Consider the following 13,541-nt stretch of genomic DNA (forward strand, 5'->3'; position numbering starts at 1 on the left):
TTAAGTAAGATAATGCATGTATAGTGCCTGGCACATAAGTGCTCAAAAATATTAGCTATTACTTATTTATAATGCCTTTCTAGATCAGTCTTACTGGGAATTTACCTCCACATAGCTCGGAGAAGAGGGAGATTTGGAAAGTGGCAAGTTTCCATTGTGTCTCAGAAATCACCTGAATTTCTTGAAATAAGTTTCTATTTTTGTGTGAGGAGAGTTGAGTAATACAGGTGCAATTGGATTTCACATCAGTTGTAGAGAGGGCTGATCTTTGGCTGGTTCCCACTGTATGACTTTACCTCAGTTTCAGCCAGCATCCATACTAATTGCATCACCTGTTCTAAATAATCAGAGCATCATTCTAATTGGTTGCAACATCCATTCTGATTGGTTGCATCATCTGTTCTGAATAGTCAAAACATCATTCTGATTGGTCACCACATCTATTCTGATTTATTGCATCATCTGAATGGCCACAGCATCTTTCTGATTGGTTTTAACATTCATTCCAATTGGCTGCTATATCTGTACTGTGCTGATTGTTAAATATATTTGACTATTGCATCTCACTCCTGAAGAAAGGAGCATAAACAAACACAGTTCCCCCCTCAGTCACTGTCAATTGTGCAGCATGTAGCTTTTGTGTCTTCTGTGGCTCCCAAAACTGTAATCAGAAGCTTATGTTTATTTTACTTTAGGAGAAAGTTTGTCATAAGATTATCTTCACGTGTTGCAGAAATCTTCGATGTGCCTAAAGGAGTTAGCTTCCTTAGAATTAGTACAACATTGAAATATTCTTGATTGATGCTTAGTTCGCAGTCAAGAGCCCAGAATCTTCCTTTCTATTCCTCCAAGATATTCAACCAATCTTGAAGAAACAAAAGCTTTGGTTAAAATTTTTGCACTTTTTCTGTGACTATTTATTAGTTTCCTAGGGCTGCCATAACAAAGTACCACAAACTAGGTGGCTTAAAACAAAAGGAATTTATTGTCACACAGTTCTGGACACTAGAAGTCAGAAATCAAGATGTCAGCAGCGCCATACTCCCTCTGAAGCTTCTTGGGGAAGATCCTTCCTTGCGTCTTCCTAGCTTCTTTCTGGTGGTCCCCAGCAATCCCTGTAAATCCTTGGCTTATAGATGCATCACTCCAATCTCTGTCTCCACCTTCACATGGCTTCTTCCCTCTGTTTCTGGCTCTGTGTGTTGTTTCCTCTTTTTATAGGAACACCAGTCATATTGGATTAGGACTCTCTCTACTCCAGTATGACCTCATGCTAACGTAATTAATAACATTTTCAAAGATCTTATTTTCAAACAAGGTCACATTCACAGGTACCAGGGGTTAGGTCTTCAACATATCTTTTGGGGGAATACAATTAAATTTGTAATAGTCTGGAATTCAGGTGGTGATGAAATGCAGTTAATACTTTTAAAGAAATCAGAAATGATATTTTTGGCATTGAAAAGCGAGTAATTTTTCTCATATGCTGCGAAAAGTTATATTGTCTATGGGAGGTATTAACCAGATATTGATGAAAGTCTCAAGACAATTAAAAATTACTTCCTTTTTTGGGGGGGTTCAGGAAGAAACAATTTAATAACCAGATCCCAGGAAACACAGAAGTACAATAAGACTTGGTTCAGAGTATTTGTTTCTGTCAGTCTCAATAACATTTAGTAATAATCTATTATACTCCCCCTTCCTTTTCCCCTTTCAGTTTTTCTTCTCTTGTCTTCTTTCTTTATTCCCTGTGAAGAATGGAGCCAAAATGCAAAATATACAGCAGAGCTATTAAGAATGAAGTGGCTCTTTAAACTTTTTTGAAAATAACAGAAGAAACACTTTTATCCATTCAGGAGATACTTTTCTAGGAAATAGATTTTTTTTAAGCTGCTATGTTTTGTTCCCTTTTTAAAAATAACAACAGTGGTTAGTATTTATTGAGTGTTCTGTGCTAACTGCTTTAAATGTGTTGCTTCATTTCATTCTGAGTTACCGTGATACAAACTTACACCAGATGACTCAGGCTCTGACACTCTTAACAGCCTCCTATATTGAGAAGTCCTGCCATGTGGGGTGACAGAGTGTTTAGGGGGCATGTTGAGTCATACATCCAGGGTTCAAATCTTAGTTGTACCATAAAATCCTTGTGTCACTTTAGATAGATTGCTTCCTCAGGTAAATCTAGTTTCCTTATCTGACAAAACAGAAATGGTAACATGAGCTACCTTATAAGGTTGTTGTAAGGATTAAATAAATACTGCTGACCTTTTGGTTAGCAGCCGTAGCACTTAACCACTACATCACCAGGGTTTCCAGTTAAAGTTGTAAAGAGCTTAGAATAGTGCTGGAATACAGGAAACACTCAATAATTGATGGCTATAATAATTTACCCTATTGGTTGATTTTCATTGCCCTTGATTTACTAGTTGTAGTGGATACTGTGGGGGAGAAAGATGTGGCAGTCAGCTTCCATAGAGATTTACAGCCTCAGAAACCCTATGGGGTCACTATGAGTTGAAATCGACCTGATGGAACTGAGTTTAGCAGACGCTATCAGTGCTCCAATCAGTGACCCTTGGTAGGACCTGTGTGCTCATCCCCCAGTTTCTGAATGTTTCTAAGTAGAGTCCCTGGGTAGTGTAAAGGGTTAACACACTTGGCTGCTAACTGAAAGGCTGGACGTTCAGGTCTACCTAGAGGCACCTTGGAAGAAAGGCATGGCAATCTACTTCCAAAAAAATCAGCCATTGAAAATCCTATGGGGGAGCACAGTTCAACTTTGACACACATAGGATCACCATGAGTCAGAATCAACTTGATGGCAACTGGTTTTTGGTTTTTTACTTCTAAAGATTTGCACCTACTACCTTCCCCAGAGGATTGCCTTTGGGTAACTGGAGTTGCCCATAAGATTATAGAACCACACGTGCCAAGTAAACTTGAGTTTATGTCCCTACTGGGCAAGCCAAAGCCAATGACTGACAGGTACAGGAACCCCTTGACTCAAGGCAGGACGCACTTTGCAGTGTAATTAATGCTTCAGAGTTCTCTGTGAGATCAGGCTGATGCTCGACTTCACCTGGAAATCACCCCTTGGCTTAGCCACTCTCCACTTCCCTGTCTTGTCTCCCCCACTCCTTTGCAGGTGTCTCCTGCACACAAATTCACATTTCAGAGTCAGCTTCTACACAACCCAACCTGAGACACTAGTAAAATTATGGTAGTTATTAGATCTGCCACCAAAAAAAAAAAAAAAAGGAAAGAAAAAAAAATGTTTGCTATGGATTCTAACTCATGGCAAACCCCATGTGTATCAGAGTACAACTGTGCTCCATAGGGTTTTCAGTGGCTCATTCTTTGGAAATAGATCACCAGGCCTCTCTTCCAGGGCACCTCTGGGTGGACTCAAACCACCAGCCTTTCAGTTAGCAGCCGAGTGTGTTAACTCTTTGCTCCACCCAGGGGCTCCAGATATATGGCACAGCATCTTACTATTTAATGTGTTAATAATGTACCTGTGTTATTATACTACTATGTTGTTTTTAAGATATTTTAATAACTGTATTTCAGTATAATTGATTTTCTTTGTAAACTTGTATAATTTATGTGAACAAAAACATGATTCTGAGAGGGAATCCATAAGCTTCCCCAGACTGCCAGGGGGAGGGGAGGAATCATGGCATCAGAAGGCTTAAGACCCCCAATATAGAAGTTCACAGGCTGGTGGGGAAGACGGATACATGATCAGCTAAAGACAGTGCAAGGTGGAGTGAAGTGAGTGCAAACTAGAGGCATAACCCAAAGACCAGAAAATGACACTGTCTCAGGATGTAGGTAAAATTTGCAGTAGCCACGTTTCCCATACTTTTGTGAATTTCCCGGCTAATGCTAACTCCACTACTTGCTTCTGTTAAATTCTTCCTCTCCCCTTGCATCTCACCACTTGTGGCTATTCTTTATTTTGTCTTTGCCAGACCAGATAGGGAACTTAACCCTTTTTTCCCTGATATCCTCCAAAACCATCAGCACAAGGAATTTCAACGTGTAACAGATTTTTCTGTAACAGTAAACATTGGTGCTAGCTATTACAATAATAGTTTTTCACTATACAGAGGTATAAGTTGGTGTTTTATGGAAGCCTAGAGGAAGACATAATTAACTATGAATTAGACAGAAGTTGAAGGAACAGTTTCACAGAGGATCACGGCCTTGAAATGTGAAAAGGATTTTGACAGTTGGAAAATATAAGTCAGCTGTGTTTACTATGAACCACAAAATCACCTTCAGATTCTGCTAATGGATTTCTAAAGGAAAGGGAAGTTTAATCACATTTTTTAAGAATTATAAAGACTACAAAGAAGAAACAGATCTGGAGTGTCTGTAAATTGGAGTTCTGGAGGAAGCAGTGGATTTATTTGTTTGAGCAGGCTGTCCTTAGAGATGAAGAAAATAGAATAGGTAGAGTGTAAAAATTGTATTGAATCAACATTTTAGGCCTGATGCCCAACTGTGCTCCAAAGTCCACGTAGCCATTGAAGCTTGGCGTTAGTTAAGGTGGGACAGGCCTCTGGGTGCATGTGAAAGTATTCCGCACCCAGAAGTCAATGGAAGGCATGATAATTGCCTCCAGGTATCAATCGTAGTGGGAGAAAGACCTATCGATCCGCTTTCATAAAGATTATAGCCAAGAAAGCCCTATGGGGAAGTTCTACACTGTCATATTGGGTCGCTATATGTCAGAATCGACTCCATGCCGCACAACAACAACATCAGTCATAGCCTGGGACAAAAAGTATCTGCCTACTATCAGAGTATTCTGGGTTCATCTGTGAGACTCAAATATATTTATTCTTCTCCTTCAGATCAAGCAGGAAGGAATGGTAGGATATTATCAGGCACAAGTTTTGACTATAAAGAGAGTAAGAGTATTTTAAAATTTTTCCTGTAGAGAACAAATCACTTAGATTTATTGATGGCTTTAATGCAATGAAGAAAAAGGGAAGAATTAATACAAAGAAAATCGAGCTATCAACAGTGATTGCAAATGGAAGAAAAATTCTGACAGTTCAGAAGCACAAAATATATGCCTTTGTTGATTAATTTGTGCCTTAGATTTTTCAAATACTGGAAGAACTCAGACTAACATAAAATTGTATGTAGGTTCATAGTATCTACTCTAAGAAATCTCATTAAAACATTCATACTCTACTTGATCTTGCTTACCTAAAAACCCATTCAACTCTGGTATGACTTAATATTTATATAACCAATAACACTTTCAGAAACTCTACTTCCAAAGAGGTCATTTTCACAGGCACCAGAAGTTAGGCCTTCAACATACACTGGGGAGTGGGGGGCACAATTCAGTCCATAACAGTCACCATACACAAAAACATATCTGGGATTACCTTCTCTTTGGCACCTAATGTTGGACTTTTCCCAATGGTGAACATTATTGGTGGGCTTGCAGTGTACATTTCTCCTTTCTTCCTCCCCAACCAAACCTCAGTTTTGTTCAGGTGTCTACTCCATGCCCGGCTCCAACAGTGGATTTTTTAATTATATCTAACCATACCATGATTGGGGCTCCCCTGACAAATATTATTGGTCCGTGGGTGTACATAAGACCAAGCATGACCCAATTAGATATATAGCCCCGATTTTATGGAAGGTTCTCTCACCCACTGGATATGTTCAATTATCTCAGTTGCTGTTGAGGATGAAAGCCAGCACATTGATGAAGCTGAACCACGAAAATGGCCAAGAATTACTGTCAGCATCCTGATATACTTGAGCCTATCACAGTTCTGGAGTTCTTACTTAAGTAAGATAACGTATTTCCTTGTTGTTTATAGCAGTTTGGATCAGATTTTCTGGTGCATGCAGACAAAAGCATTCTACAGTCCCCAAGAATCAGAATTAATCAGCATCCGTTGACACCTTCTATGGGCCAAATGCTATGCATTTATTGTTGGAATTATGGAAGAGGTCAGACACGATCTGCTTGTCGAATCCATAAAGAAGTTTGTAGTCATGGATCAGGCTTTATCTGTGGTGTAGACCACGGGTCAGCAAACTTTTTCTGTAAAGGGCCAGATAGTGAATATTTTAGGCTTTACAGGGCATATGTTCTCTGTTGCAGCTACTCAGCTCTGCTATTAGATAACATGTAAATGAATGGGCAAGGATGCGTTCCAATAAAACTTTATTATAAAAACAGGCAGTGGGACAGACTTGCCCAAGGGCTGCATTTTATTGTCCCTTGGTGTTGAAGACATACACCTTGTTAGGTTCTAGCCTTGGGAATGTATTTGAAAACCCTGATAGCCATCTCAGGGAGAAGCAAGACACCTATACCAAAAAACCTGTCGCCCATTGAGTCGATTCCGACTCATAGTGACCCTACAGGACAGAGTAAAACTGCCCTATAGGGTTTCCAAGGAGCAGCTGGTGGATTCGCATTGCCTACCTTTTGGTTAGCAGCTGAATGCTTAAATAGTCCAAGAGAAAAGGTAGAGTTGGACTAGAGACGGTCAGATATCAGAGATGGAGCTCCTGTCTGGGAAGTTAGATAATTTTACAGGGTTCTGCCATCTTCAGAACATTTTTATGCTTCACCCCATCTGTAGTAATTCATGTCCTGTAACAGCTTAAATGTATTTCATTGCCTCTAGTAGAAGAATGGTAAAATGAATGTGGAGGTATAGAAAACAAGAAGGCTTTGCAAAATTGTGAGGGACAGGTTACGAATTTATTTTCCCAATGAGGTAAGAACTATTAATATCCTCATTTACAGATGAGGTGCTAAATTAAATAACGCGTCCAAAGTTTCACAGCTAGAAAGTGGCAAAGCTGTTATTTGTAGCCACATGGTATGGCTTCAAAGCCCATACTCCACTCTTTGGCTACTTTTGACTTCTGAGCAATATATCTGACCTTTCAGGAGGGCCAGGAGGGGAAAAAAAAAACGGTGTATTAGTTTCCTATGACTGCTGTAACAAAGTACTATGAACTGAGTGGCTTAAAACAACAGAAATTTATTCTTTCACGGTTCTGAAGGCCACAAATCTGAAATCAAGGTGCTGGCTTGGCCATGCTCTCTCTCTTTCTGAGGGCTTTATGAGAGAATCTGTTCCATGGCTTTGTCCTAGCTTTCTGGTGTTTCTGGCAATCCATGGCTTGTAGACACACCACTCCAATCTCTGTCTCCTTCATCACCTGGTGTCATGAATTGAATTGTGTCCCCCAAAAACATCAGTCAACTTGGCTAGGTCGTGATTCCCAGTATTGTATGATTGTCTCTTATTTTGTCATCTGATGGATTTCCCTATGTGTTGTGAATCCTATCACTATGATGTAATGAGATAGATTAGTGGCAGTTATATTGATGAGATCTATAAGATTAGGTAGTGTCTTAAGCCAGTCTCTTTTGAGATATAAAAGAGAGAAGCAAACAGAAATGAAGACCTCATACCACCAAGGAAACAGTGTCAGGACCCAGCGTTCCTGTGCAGAGAAACTCCTCGTCCAGGGGAAGATTGATGACAAGGACCTTCCTCCAGAGCCAAGAGAGAGAGAAAGCCTTCCTAGGAGCTGACTCCCTGAATTTTGACTTCTAGCCTACTAGACTGTGAGAAAATTAATTTCTGTTTTTAAAACCATCCACTTTTGGTATTTCTGTTATAGCAGCCCTAGATAACCAAGACACCTGGCATTCTTCTTGTGTGTCTGTGTGTCTCTCCTCCTGTTGTTATAAGGGCATCACTCATATTGGATTAGGAGCCCACCCTACTCCGGTATGATTTCATACTAATTATATTTGCAAAAGCTTTATTTCCAAATAAGGTCACATTCTGAGGTTCCAGGAAGGGTATGAGTTTTGAGGGAACACTATCCATCCCAGTATGGAAGGTAAACTACCTCATACCAGAGAATGTATTGCTCAATTCACAAATGTATCCTCATTTAATCCCCATGTCAACCCTGAGGTGTCTGCTATTATAATGTTCTATAGATGTGAAGAAACCCTGGTGGCGTAGTGGTTAAGTGCTACGGCTGCTAACCAAAGGGTCGGCAGTTCAAATCCGCCAGGTGCTCCTTGGAAACTCTACGGGGCAGTTCTACTCTGTCCTGTAGGGTCGCTATGAGTCGGAATCGGCTTGACAGCACTAGGTGGGATAGATGTGAAGGAGTCCCTGGGTGATGCAAACGGTTAACATGCTCAACTGCTAACCAGAAGATTGAAGGTTCCAATCTACCTAGAGGTGCCTCAGAAGAAAAGCCTGGCAATCTACTTACAAAAAAATCAGCCATTGAAAATCCTGTGGAGCACAGTTCTACTCTGACACACATGCAGTTGCCATGAGTCAGAGTCAACTCAATGGCAACTGGTTACTGGTTATAGATATGGCAACAGACATTTAGAGAAATTAATTTCTCAACTGTAAACATCAGAACTGATGTTCTCTTATTTCGTACTGCCTCCCTTTCCTCTATGTTGTGATACTTAGGCAATAAATGCATCTATTCAGACCCTCCTGAAACCCCATCAATGGCCTTGCTATCAGAGGAATGGAACAAAGCAGAGAACATTATTTAGTACTTACTGAAAGACATTAATTTTCAGTTCTGACCTATAATCTGTATAGCATTATCCAAGTTTACTATGACATTTGTTGAACCATTGCTCTTGCACAATAAAAACTGAGTTCCTTATGTTGTCCTATTCTTTATACCAACTGAAAACCAAAGTGCAAGTGTATTTTGTTTTGTTACACACAGCTAGCTCAGCTGAAATAGGCCACTAAGCAAGCCAGAGCTTAGTTATCATCGAGAGACCACAGACCCCAGCCTGGAAACTGCCATCACCTTATGGCTTTGTCTTTATGTGGTTGATTCCATCATTTTGGTACTGGGGGACGAGAAGGAAGGAGAAACAGAAGGGGAAAGCATATTCGAATTGGCTATTTTTGTATCCTGCAGATAAACTAAATCTTTGGTTCAAATGGATTTGAAGAGATTTCGGGAATAATACATTCAGCTTGGAAGACAGGGAAACTAAGTGCCAAGCAATAATATGCTCTTAATCCTCTACAAATGTTTGACCTGCAGGCTGTTTGTTTTTCCAAATCTTATCACTGCCGCTAAGAAGAAAATTAATTTGACCTTCTCAAATGCCTGAAGACTCAATGTCCCCATAAAACACCAGGAGAACTATTGAAGTGGACTTCTAGTTTGGTAAACTTTTGTTTGAATCCTAAAAGAATTGCTACAAAGCTTCTTAATGGATTAACAGACACTCCCAGCATGAGTGTACTGGCTCCCAAATAAAACCCAAACTCTTAATGAGTCACAGAAAAATGAAAAAAAAAAGAAAAAAATCCAGCTCTGCCTTAAATAAATTTAAAATCTTGGGGTTTTCCCTCTAAGATCTTATTAATTTTAAAATACGTACACACATGTAGGGAAGCTAACTTAAATTTTGGTTCCACAGCATTTCCCTCTAAGCAATTCTCACTCATAGGTCTCACCATAGACATATGGCCACAAATATCTGGTATTTGGGGACATTTCAAACATCGGATGGTCCAAAAATGAACTTATATTTGCCAAACCAATTTTGTCGTTGTTTTGAAATAATAGTCACCACAGTCATAAGTAAAATTGTTACCTATGTGGAGTCTATACATACATGCACACAAACACATATATATAGATAGACATAGATTAGATGCAGAGATAGAGATATTTTTGACTCTTCCCTATAGTCCCTTTTAGTACCCTTTCCCATCCTTGTGTACTGTCTCTAACCAGAATTGGTGTAGATGGCATGTCCCTCGTCAGCAGGGGATAATTGACAGCCATGTCCAAGAAGGTGCTATTCCCTTTCACTGTAAATTCCAGAACCACAGACTATACATAATCTAGGACATGGCTGTTATGTCCCCCACAAGTATGTGTTGTAAATATTAACCCTTATAGGAGCCCTGGTGGTACACTGGTTAAGAGCTCAGCTGCTAACCGAAAGGTTGGCAGTTTGAACCTACCAGCTGCTCCACAGAACAAAGATGTGGCAGTCTGCTTCTGTAATAAAGATAACAGCCTTGAAAACCCTGAGGGGGGCAGTTCTACTCTGTCCTATAGGGTCACTATGGATCAGGATTTACTGGACAGAAACAGGTTTGATTTTTTTGGTTTACACTTGTAATCCCATTTGGGAACAGGGTTTTCTTCGTTATGTTAATGAGGCCGTATCAGTGTAGGGTGTGTCTTAAACCAATCACTTTTGAGATAGAAAAAGAGCAGGTTAGGCACAGAAGCAAGGAAGCACAGATAGGGGAAGATAGATGCCAGGCCACATGAAGATCACCAAGGAAGCAAGGAACAGAAGCTGAAGAGAGACAAGGACCTTCCCCCAGAGCCAACACGGAGAGAGAGCCTTCTAGAACTGGTGCCCTGAATTTGGACTTGTCACCTCATCAACTGTGAGAAAATTAATTTCTGTTCATTAAATCTACCCACTTGTGGTATCTCTGTTAGAGCAGCACTAAGAAACTAAGACAATGGCTGAGTGTTCATGGAGTAGGATGTTGGGGTTCAGAGTGAGAGTGAAGAGACCCCATCCCCCAAAGCTAGGTCAGTTCATAAAGGAAGTTCTAATTAAGCAAATATCAACTATATTCTTGGGAAATAGGCATTTTCTTTCTAAGAAAATAAAAGTGAAAACTTCACTAACAAACATGCCACCTCAAACATTTCAGATTTCATTCAGATGACCATTTTATAGCAACAGTAATTTTATATGAATGCTCCTATATTAATATAAAAAAAATTTTTTTATATTAATAGGAGTTAGGGTTTAATAAAATAAAATTTATAATAGGACTAGGCTAACATGCATTTAATGATTTTTCTAATCATTACTTTATTGCAGAGTAATTAAGCATGACTGGGTTTTTTTAGTAAACATTTCATAGAAATTACTAAAATGTATACAACTTTTACAGAGCAAAGAATCTTTTTTTTAAGTTTTTAAACTAAATAATGTACTAGAATCTATTATAGAAAATAAGAAAATATATATAATATGAACTTAAAACTCATTTAGAAGTAATTTCTGCTTTTGTTGGATTTCCTTCCTGTCACTTTATGGTTGCTATGAGTCGGGATCAACTAGATGGCAATGGGTTTGATTGGTTTTGGTTCACTTTTCTGTGTATCTATATAATTTTTATGTAATTGGAGCCATACTGTGTATGTTACTTTTTATCTTCTATTTTTGCTGACCACTATTTCATGAATATTTTTCATGTCATTAAAAAATTTTTAAAGCATCATTTTTATTGGATGGATAAGATTTCATAATATGGATATGCATGTTTTGTTTAGCCATTCATTCTAATTTCCATGAACATCCTTATTCTTAAACCTTCTGCCTTAATTTTTAATATATCGTCATTCGTATTTTGATTTATATTTCCTTTAAATTGAATCCAGGAAGTAAAGCTGCAGGATTAAAAGGCTTGTTACCAGCAGCCGTTCCTCAGGAGAAAAAAACCTGGTGATCTGCTCCTGTAAAGATTACAGCCTGGGAAACCCTATGGGGCAGTTCTATTCTGTCCTGCAGAGTCGCTTGGAGTCAGAATCAGCTGAATGACGCACAACAATAACAAATGGTTGAAGCTCTTCTATTGAAAAATTGTTTTCCAGAAAAGTTGTGCCAATTTCCTCTTCACTAAACTATGATATTGAACCTCTGACAGCATAAAAATTATTATTATCTATCTTTACTGATTTGATAAGTAAAATTTTACATTATTTTTCATTTATTTGATTATTAGTGAGTTTAAGCATTTTTACATGACTATTCACCATTTGTGTTTCTTCTTCTGTGAATTTTTGATTACCGGCCTTTGTCCATTTACTATTGGGCATTCATGCTGTTGTTTCAATATTGATTTGTATGAGCTCTCTTTGTCATATATTTGGCAAATATTTTTCCAAGATTCAGCAGATGTTTGCTAAGCACTTATTATATACAAGGTGTAAGGGACACAAAAAAAACACAGATGAATTAATTTCCAATTTATCAAAAGTAAAATTGTGTATTTTATTGAATTGGCACTCACAATCTCCACTTTAACATTGACTGAAATCAAATTGATGTATTCTTGTTTAAACTATGAACAATTTACATCTTTGACAGACCATAGACACCATTTTAAAGCCGTAATTTGCATGCTTCTCTTCTTCTACTACATCATCCATACCACTTACAGGTATAGAAATTGAGGTTAGGTTCAGCTGGGAATGTTAGAAAATCAAAATAACAGTAGTTTAAGTAAAAGAGAAGTTTGTTTGTTTGCCTATGTGAAATCAAAAGGAAAGCAAGCTAGGGCTGGTAGTGGTGGCACCACGCTCACCAGAGACCTAGACTAGTTCTAACTGATTGTTCTGCCGTTTTCAACACAGCCTAGCACCCCATGGTCCAAGACGGCTGCTCTAACTCTGATCATCACGTCCTCATCCCCGTTGGCAGGAAGGAGAAAAAAGGGCAAAAAAAAAATGGGCATGTTCCTTTCCCTTAAGGACATTTCTGAGAGGTTTCACATATGGCCCTATTTGCATTATGTTGACCAGAATATAGTCACATGGCCATATTTAGTTGTGAGAAAGGCTGGGAAGTATAGTCTTTATTTTGGGACCAGCTAACATTTGGGAATTATATTGGTATAAAGAGTATAGGGGGATATTGGGGGATAACCAGCAGTCTCCGAAAATGAGTTCAATTTAGATTGTTAATCTTATGGATCAGATTTGTTTAATTGTTGCTCAGCACAAATCTTATGCTTTTTTCTATGGAATCTGAAAGTAATTAATTGCCATAATGGTTTCTAATGAAGCATATAAGAAAAAAAAAAGCATAGCACGTAAAGAAAACAATGTGGATAGTCTTTCTGAATGGATTTCACAGAAATGGTGACTTGACATTTCTTGTACTATATGCTGTTACTGACAAATAGGAAAACTGCTGAGAGTGGTTTTTGTAATAACTCTTATCTTTGAAAATATGAGTCTCATCAGCACCACCTAAAAAGGCAGAGTGGGAAAAATTAAGTACTAATTTCAGTCTTTGCTGAGCATATAACCCCTTTCTTTGTGCATTTGAAATAATTTACTTAACACAAATTCAATTTGTAGACATTTTAGAAACAAACTTGAGCTATATGTTTATAAAGCTAAAAATACCCTCTAGTATGTGCACGTATTCAGCAGCAGAAGTGGTTTTAAAGGAAGTATTTTTTAAGGACAACGTGTTCTCTTTAAAGTATCTTTTTTTCGAGTATGAATGCCCAATTTCCTCCCATCAAGTTAATTCTCTCCTTTCAGTGTCATAGCAATAATTTTTAAAAAGCCCAGTATTTTATCCTTGTTGTCGTGCCTTAGAGAAATGCAGCTTTCCTACTTCTTAGTGTACTGATTCTATCTCCTCCTCCCCTTCGTCTGAGTAATTTATCATGTTGATAACAGAATTTCCT

At 38.5% G+C, this 13,541-nt stretch overlaps 1 protein-coding gene across 2 annotated transcripts in view; it reads left to right on the top strand.

Annotated features, from left to right (window-relative positions):
• SYTL5 (synaptotagmin like 5) overlaps nucleotides 1-13,541 on the top strand; it is a 284,046-nt gene that overhangs the window by 564 nt on the left and 269,941 nt on the right. The gene's annotated exons all lie outside the window — the stretch shown is intronic.

The sequence above is a fragment of the Loxodonta africana genome, chromosome X (assembly GCF_030014295.1).
Source record: "Loxodonta africana isolate mLoxAfr1 chromosome X, mLoxAfr1.hap2, whole genome shotgun sequence".
In the NCBI taxonomy this organism is placed as follows: domain Eukaryota; kingdom Metazoa; phylum Chordata; class Mammalia; order Proboscidea; family Elephantidae; genus Loxodonta; species Loxodonta africana.